Consider the following 7,112-nt stretch of genomic DNA (forward strand, 5'->3'; position numbering starts at 1 on the left):
GGGAAAGGCAGAAGCTTCCCTGAGGCTGGAATAAGGCAAGGCTGCTCAGTCCCACCACCCCTACTCAGCACTGAGCTGGGGGTCCTGGCCAGGAAAAAGACACCGGTCTGGAAAGGAAGAAGTGGAACCACCTCAACATTACAAAGTAAAGACAGCCCACACAATGGAAGAAAATGTGTACTTACCATGTGTCGGATAAGCAAGCGGTTCCAGCACATAAAGAACTCTCACAGCTCAATAATAAGGAGGAAGATCAATAAATAAGCCAATTTTAAATGGGCAAAATATTTGAACAGAATTTTCTTCAAAGGAATATACAAATAACTATGAGCACATGAAAAGCTGCTCAATATCGTTAGGCAAAGGTAAATCAAAACCACGTGAGAGACCACTTCATTCCTGGTGACCACCATCAAAAAGACAGATAGAATGTGTTGGTAAGGATGTGAAGAAATCAGAGCCTTGGTAATTGACGGAGCAACTGTAAAATAGTTGAGCTACTTTGGAAAATTGTTGGAAAGTTCTTTAGAAGGTTGAACACGAAATGAATGTACCACCCAGCAATGTTATTCTTAAGTATGCACCCAAGAGAATTGAAACACATGTCTACACAAAAATTTATTCATAGCAGCATTATTAATAAAAGCCAAAACGTGGACGTGTCCACCAAGAGATGAGTGAGTAAACAAAACATGTTATATCCAAATAATGAAATCCTTTTGGGCAATAAAAAGAAATGATGTACTGCTCTATGCTGTAGCATGGATAAATCTTGAAAACATGCTAAGTGAACGAAGACAGACATACAAGTGATGTATTATAGGATCCCATTTATGTGAAAGGTCCAGAACAGGCAAATCCATACAGAGAAAATACATTAGTGACTAGCAGTGTTATTTACCCCTTGGAACAGCTCACTTTTGCCTAAAAAGTCCTATGAATAAGTCACACTCTAAACGTTAGATAGATAAAGAAACTGAAGATCAAAAACTGTCCAGCACAATGGCGCATGCCTGTAATCCAGGTGACTCGGGAGGCTGAGGGAGGATTAAAAGTTCCAGGCCAGCCTCAGCAACTTAGTAAGGCTCTGTCTCAAAATAAAAAATTAAAAGGGCTGTGGATGTGGCTCAGTGGTTAAGTGCCCCTGGGTTCAGTCGCTAGTATCAAAAAATAAAAGATAAAAAAATTGTTAAATTAATTTTACCTAAAGCAGAATCTAATAAGGGGCGAGAAGTCAAGCTGGGACCCTGTCAATCTCCGCAGGCGAGAGTCTACATCTGCAGGCCAATGCTTTCTACCAGGTACTCTGTGCCCTGTTTTCTCTTTAAGACACCTGAAGATGTTCATCACAGTAGAACTTTACAGTTAAGAAGACAGCATCCATGGAAGATAAAAACAAATGTTAAGCAATAAATTGATGTACATTTTTACTTTTAAGAAAAAAAAAGATGGATGTGTATAAATTTGTAGCTTGATTATTGACTAAGGGGAAGAACTCTTCACTATTTAATGAATTGTTTTAACACTTAGATGGGAGAAAAGAAAACAAGCAAAATACCATTTGTTGACTTGTGACATTTCTAATTATCGAGCATCAGGATTTTTATTTTTATTTTTATTTTATTTTCTTTCTTTATTTATTTATTTTTGCGGTGCTGGGGATTGAGCCCAGGGCCCTGTGCTTGCAAGGCAAGCACTTTACCAACTGAGCTATCTCCCCAACCCTGAGTTTCAGGATTGAGAGGACAACCCCACAGTTCAGTGGGTTAGAGCTGCAATTTTTGGTTGTGACAGCTGAAATTAATTGCTTTCTCTAAATGCCCATTTGGCTTCTGTTGTTAACTTTCCCATGCCATTCTGGATGAATATTTTGTTCCTAGGGTAGCTAATTTCATTAAATTAGAAGAAAGAGATCCTGTACAGGACTTAAATCGGCTTCCCCCATATCAGCCAACGGAAGGGCATCCTGGAAGGACAGTGAGGGACAGGATGCAGAGAATGGAGAAGGAAAGTAGAGAAGACTTCCCCGCAAGCAACCAAGATAAGCATCCCCCACGGGAGGGGGTTGGAGAGCCAGAGGGACCCAAGCCCAGGGACACATCGGAAGCGGCTGAAACCTGAATTGCACCATCTGAGTTATATCTTTCAGGTTAAGGTAGAATTTCTCAATCTTTTTAAAGCTGTGCTTTCTCAGATAAAATTCCACTTCCGCTTGCCACGAACTCCATTCCCCACCCGCTGAGATTCTGACCTAGCCTCCCAGGGTCATGTCGCCCTCAGCACTGTGCACCAGCCAAGACGCGTTCGACTTTACGGTTGGCGCATTGTGTCCCTTTCATTTTATTCTTTTATTTTGCAGTGCTGGGGATGGAACCCAGGGTCCTGTGTGTGCCAAATAATGGCTCCGCACACCGGCCCTCAGATTACTTTAAATTTTCCTGTATGAGTTTATGTAATGATATTTCATATGCAGTTCTGAATGACCTGAGCCTCTCTAGTCTCATAACAAAGAGGGTGCTTGTCTTTTTTTCTTTTTTTTTTTTTTTTTTCAATTTCTGTCTTCCTTCACCTTGTTGTTTGACAATCGGGAATTAAGAAATTCATACTGAACACCCAAAGAACAAATAACCTCAATGGGCAAAGGAACTAAACAGACTTCACAGAAGGAGTACAATTGGTCAACAAGTACATGAAAAAATGTTCAACATCTCTAGCAATTAGAGAAATTCAAATCAAAACGACTCTAAGATTTCATCTCACTCTAGTCAGAATGGCAAAGATCAAGAATACAAGCAACAATAAATGTTATGAGGATGTGGGGGGAAAGGCTCACTCCTGTATTGATGGTGGGACTGCAAATTGGTGCAGCCACTCTGGAAAACAGTATGAAGATTCCTCAGAAAACATGGAATGAAACCACCATTTAACGTAGCTATCCCACTCCTAGGTTTATACCCAAAGGACATAAAAACAGCATGATGGGGTCATGTCAATAAGCTGATCAAGTGATGCAGCTCAATTCACAATAGCCAAACTATGGAATTAATCTAGGTGCCCCACAACAGATGAATGGATAAAAGAAATGTGGTATATATACATGATGAAATATTATTCAGCCATAAAGAAGGATAGAAATTATGGCATTTGCTGGTAAATGGATGGAGCTGGAGACTGTCAAGTTAAGTGAAATAAGCCTGTCCCCAAAAACCAAAGGCTGAATATTCTCTCTGACATGTGAATTCTAACACACAATGGCCAGCACTCCAGTGGTGTTCTCCACTTTGTGAATTCTTGGAATTCTTTTGCTAGTTAATAAGAAAGATTTCTTTTTTCCTTTACAACATAAAGCTTTTGTTTAGGATTGCCTCTGGCCATCCCACTTTAAAGTCATTTCAGAGGTAGGTGAGAGTAAAGCTATTGGAGAGGAGTACAAGCTGGATTCAAATATTTTCCCCCCAAATGTAGAAAAGCTCAGCTTTGGAAAAAAGACAAACAGGTGAAAACTAGAAATTACTCTAAGTTGGTTTTCAAGTGATTCTCTCGCCAGTTTCCTTTTCTGTGAGAAATTTCTCTACCCCTTCAAAAGTGTGAAATTGCTTGCTCTGAATCCTGCCCTTGGCCGTCCTGTCAAAGAGCCACACCGCGCCGGGCGGGGCCAGCGCTTTCTGTTACCCAGGTGCAGGCGCCCTTTTGTACTTTACCCAGGTTCCCCAGATGGCTCTTCTTTTCCAGAGAGAGTGACAGAGAGGGACATGGGTCCTTCTCCCTGCTGCCTAGGGAAAGGGTGAGGCCATCACTGGTTCTCACAGAAAGGGAGAACTGGAGCTGGGCACAGTGGTGCCCGCTCGCAATCCCAGCTCCTCAGGTGGATGAGGCAGGAGGATGGCGGTTCCCGGACAGGCGGGGAAAGGGAGCAAGGCACTCAGCAACTTAGCAAAATCCTGTCTCAAATTTGAAAATGTCTTTAAGAGCTGAGGGTGTAGTTCAGTGGCAAAGCACTTGCCTGGCATGTGTGCGGCCCTGGGCTCCATCCCAGGACCTTGACCCCTCCCCCAGGCACACAGGTGTACACACGGGGGGCTTGGCCACCAGGTGGGTGATGTGGTGCAGGGGCCGTGGGTAGCAGCCTCTGCCGAAAAAATAGACAGATGGGGCTGCGGTTGCGGCTCAGTGGTAGAGCGCTTGCCTGGCATGTGAGGCCCTGGGTTCGATCCTCAGCACCGCATATAAATATATAAAGAAAGAAAGGTTCATTGATAACCAAAAAATATTAAATTATGTATGTGTGTGTGTGTATACATACATTTATACAGATGTCCTTGTACTTGTTGGGGGGGGTCACCTCCTGATAAATCCATCCAAATTGAAAATATTGTAAGTCAAAAATATTTTTAGGCGGGAACCCGGGACCTGCGGCGTGGCGGGGGCGGGGCCGGGGGAGGTGCGCGCCAAGCTGACTGCGGCGTCCCTCGCCCCCGCCCCTTGAACCAGGACCCGACAGAGATGCGATAATGGATGAGCATGTTTCCACTATTAAGCCTCGAAGAATACAAAATCAAAATGTCATTCACCGTTTGGAAAGGCGGCGGATCAGATCAGGCAAGGCAGGTACCCATTGGCACCAGGTTCCACCAGAATGTCTTCCCTGACTTTACAGTTGTCAACGTTGAAATACCTCCTTGTTTCTTGCGTAAATTCTCACCCGATGGACGCTACTTTACTGCTTTTTCTTCTGACCAGACATCTCTTGAAATTTAAGAGTACCAAGGCTGCCAGGCAGCAGAGGACCTGTTGCAGGGATATGAGGGGGAGATCCTATCCAATGGCAATGACCAGCGGTCAGCCAACATCCGGGGCAGGCTTTTTGAACGCTTTTTCGTTCTGCTGCACATTACAAATGTGGCAGCCAATGGCGAGCACCTGAACCCGGAGTGTAGCCTCTTCATGATGATTGCCGGTGTGTGACTGTGGGCTCTGCGGCCTACCTCCCGCACGAGCCTCACCCTCCTTTCCATGAGGTATATCGGAACAGTGAATCAGTGACTCCAAATCCACGGTCCCCTCTAGAGGACTATTCCCTCCACATCATTGACCTTCACACTGGCCGCTTTCGTGATACGTGCACTTTCAAGTGTGATAAAGTGGTCCTGTCACACAACCAAGGGCTGTACTTGTATAAAAACATCCTGGCCATCTTGTCTGTGCAGCAGCAGACCATCCTTGTCTCCCAGGTGACTCCTGAAGGCACATTCATCGACGCGCCAACCATTGACCGCTTCTGCTATGAAGATGACCTGCTCACTGTGTCAGCTGTTTTCCCTGCAGTCCAGCGGGACAGTCAGACAGGCATGGCCAATCCCTTCAGGGATCCTTTCATCAACTCCATGAAACACCGGCTACTGGTATACCTGTGGCGCCGGGCAGAGCAGGATGGCAGTGCAATGGCCCAGCGGGGCTTCTTCAGTACTTTGACCAGCTGTCTCAGCTGCCTATGTGGAAAATGCAGCTTCTGGATGAAAACCATCTGTTTATCGAGTATACCAGTGAGGACGTAGTGACACTGCGAGTCACTGATCCATCTCAGGCGTCTTTCTTTGTAGTGTACAATATGGTGACAACAGAGGTGGTTGTGTGTTTGAGAATACATCGGATGAGCTTTTGGAACTCTTTGAGAACTTCTGTGATCTCTTCCGTAATGCTACCTTGCACAGTGAAGTCCAATTTCCCTGCTCAGCTTCCAGCAACAATTTTGCAAGGCAGATCCAGCGCCGGTTCAAAGACACGATTATAAATGCCAAGCATGGAGGGCACACAGAGGCTGTGTGCCGGCTGCTGGCTCAGCTCCCCATCAGTGCACAGTCCTACAGTGGCAGCCCCTACCTGGATGTGTCTCTATTCAGCTACGATGACAAATGGGTGTCAGTCATGGAGCGACCCAAGACTTGTGGAGATCATCCCAAGGGGTTCTATGCCTGGGACTTTGGCCTGCTCAAGTTTGAGATCCAGGCAGGCTTACTGGGCCGCCCCATCAACCACACAGTGCGACGCCTGGTTGTCTTCACCTTTCACCCTTTTGAGCCTTTTGCCATTTCCGTGCAGAGGACTAATGCTGAGTATGTTGTCAACTGCTGCACATAGGTCCCTGACCGCAGCCAGGTTATCCGACCTTCCAGGACTTTGCCCCCTTCTTATTTCAGTGGACTCTAGAGTACATGATGCCAACTACCAGCTCTGTGGGTTCTGCACTGGTACACCTCACATGGAACAGAGTCAGGGAGAAGCAGGGGCTCTTCCTAATGGGATTTTTAGAAATTGTATACAATACTGCTACTGATTGATTTGAAGTCCTTTTGCCTTTTCCCTGTGGGAATGCCCAGCATTAATTGTCCATTTAATTTTTATTTAGCATTTTATTGCTGTGAAGATAAAAGCATTACACTTTATCCCCTTTCATGTCACTTCTTTGGCATTATGGTATGCAGCCCAAAGCAGGTAAATCTTGCTTACTCATGAGAACTGTGTACAGTTTTTCCACTTACCAGCAAGCAGAACTATCTTTATAAGAAAAAATTAAAACCTTGGTATTTTCTTACTTAAAAAAATATATATATATATTTAATATACTTACCCTACCAAATAGCCCATGTTAGCCGACCCCACCGTAAACAGAATACGTGAGCCCATGACTGGGCAAAATCATGTCACCCAAAGCGTATTAAAAATGACGAGTGAAACTCTCATGCGACTTACTGACTTAGGGCACAGACAGCAGGAACCAGAGGGGTGGTGTGGGCATGGGAGAGACAGACGGGCATTCTGTAGCGACATCAGGACTGAAAACCCCAAACGCACTGGCAAAACCACAGCTGTGCAGGGTCAGCCGGTTCCACTGGTGATCACGGGGCTGCGGGCACCGGGTGCGCATCGCCAGCCCAGGAAAACACCAACACTCAACGCCCAAACCGGGGTTTCTAGAGAATGCGTGTGGGCCTTCTTGCAGCCGCCCGGTAACCCCATCGTGAGGGCACTACTTGAGTTGGTGGCCTCTGTTCTTCCCATCTCTGCGTTACCTTGGAAACCCCTTCCTTCTAAGTTACCTTTCGTCACAATGT

The 7,112-nt window shown here is 45.4% G+C and overlaps 1 pseudogene; it reads left to right on the plus strand.

The window, feature by feature from the left end:
- The first annotated feature begins 4,511 nt into the window (after positions 1-4,511).
- Positions 4,512-6,138, plus strand: LOC124989465 (DET1 homolog; annotated as a pseudogene).
- Positions 6,139-7,112: the final 974 nt, after the last annotated feature.

Source organism: Sciurus carolinensis, chromosome 7 (genome assembly GCF_902686445.1).
Source record: "Sciurus carolinensis chromosome 7, mSciCar1.2, whole genome shotgun sequence".
NCBI classification, from domain to species: Eukaryota; Metazoa; Chordata; class Mammalia; order Rodentia; family Sciuridae; genus Sciurus; species Sciurus carolinensis.